This window comes from Galeopterus variegatus, unplaced genomic scaffold, assembly GCF_000696425.1.
Source record: "Galeopterus variegatus unplaced genomic scaffold, G_variegatus-3.0.2 Scaffold3578, whole genome shotgun sequence".
In the NCBI taxonomy this organism is placed as follows: Eukaryota; Metazoa; Chordata; class Mammalia; order Dermoptera; family Cynocephalidae; genus Galeopterus; species Galeopterus variegatus.
This window is the reverse complement of record NW_007729689.1, coordinates 181947-183964: the sequence shown is the minus strand read 5'-3', so window position 1 is coordinate 183964 and position 2018 is coordinate 181947.

Here is a 2018-nt window from a genome sequence, read left to right as displayed (position 1 = left end):
ATCACAACCCTCGGCGCCGTGCCCGCACCTCCCTCAGCCAGTGGGCGGGAACCGGTCTGTATGTGGGCTCCGAACCCTCGGCGGGAGCACCGCCGCGCTCCCAAGTGGTGCACTGTAGCAGTGCCCCGCCGGGCTGGCCCAGAAAGCTGAAGTCTTTTTTTTTTTTTTTTTCCTTTTTTCGTGTCCGGCAACGGATCACAACCCTCAGTGTCGTGCCCGTACCGGACTGGGACCGGCAACGGTATCACAACCCTCGGCGCCGTGCCCGCACCTCGCTCAGCCAGTGAGCGGGAACCGGTCTGTATGTGGGATCCGAACCCTCGGCGGGAGCACCGCCGCGCTCCCAAGTGGTGCACTGTAGCAGTGCGCCACCGGGCTGGCCCAGAAAGCTGAAGTCTTAAGGCAAGAAGCGTAAGAGGACAGAGTCCAAGGCCAACGCGGCAGTTCAAAATTAGGAGGGAATTCTACCAAACAACTAGAGAGGAAAAAAAACTACAGAGAAAGTGATACTAAAAATCTGAGTATAATCATATCTGCCCAAATTCCTGGCTGACAAGAAAATTTTGCAGGTACAAGTAAGTCTCCAGGCTAAAAAGCAGCAGTGGAAATCCATGAATCACAGTAGAGATATCAGGGGCTGCACATTGCTGGAAGACGAAGTTTGCCTACTAGAACAAAAATAAAAATCATCAGAAGAACACAACAGAATCCAGAATCACTACAACATAATATTTACAACATCAAGTTTTCAACCCAAAATTACTAGCTCATTTCATGCCCATAGAAGTGTTGGAGTATGACCTACTCCTAAAGACTAGAGGTAGATCACAGGAGCCTACCTCCCACAGTCATCTTGTTGGATGCCCAATACCTCTCCTAGACTATAACTGTGTCCAGTGTCCTGATTCTAGTGAACTCCAAATTTTCCTCAGCTAACTCATGAGGTTGGCCAGTGAATCTCCACAAGGATCTCTTGTAAACTCTCAGGGAAGCCAAAGCCAAAACTATGACCCAGAAACTGTTAGCCTTTGTTCAACAGTGGCCCTCTACTTATATACTACCCAATTTTTCAAAACTGAATAGGTGGTGATAAAAGAGAAAGAGAAGCAAGAGAATGATGAATTAAAAAATTGGGCCTACAGGGAACTAGCAATGCTTAATAAATATTTGTTGAATTAGTGATTAATGGCATTAGTTACTACAGTTCATCCTGAGGATTTGGTGATGTTCTTCCTGCATGTCTTGGAATAGACATTTGGGTTTGTGCTTTGTCCCTTACTGCTTCTTCCCCACTCCATCCCCCTGTCTTCCTGCTGATACAGTGAAACAAGATGAACCAGACTGATGTAATTTCAGCTAAACCCCATAACAACAGATCTCTTTTCTCAACTTCCTTTCAACAAATTTCTCAATTTTTATCTCTGTTACAATATATACTCACATTCTGCCAAGAACATTTACATGTCTGGTTTCACCACTTGGTTTATAGCCATAAGCCACTTGTAAAAGCAAGTGTCATTTATTCTGTAAGGTGACTTCTTTTCTCAGGGCCACCATTTGATTCCATTTGCAGACCCCTGGTTCGTCAGGTATATTTGTGTATATCTCATCCACCATTGGACACTGATTTCCATCTTGAACCACATGCGGTTGAGGAATATGGCAGAGCATCCATTCTCTTGTCCCTGAACATGTGGTGATGGTTACACAGCCTAAACATACCAAACCGTTGAGAGACTGGTGAGCCCAATGCAACGGTGAACGACTAGTGGAGGCATGACCCTCCAAGTGACCTTAATGTGGGGTTCCATGGATTTGCCCAAAGCAAGACAGTGTAAGGCTGGCCAGTTAGCTCAGTTGGTTAGGGCAAGGTGCTAATGGGTTTGATCCCTGTGCTGTCCTGCCAAAAAATGAAAGAAAGAAAGAAAAGAAAGAAAGAAAGAAAGAAAGAAAGAAAGAAAGAAAGAAAGAAAGAAAGAAAGAAAGAAAGAAAGAAAGAAAGAAAGAAAGAAAGAAAG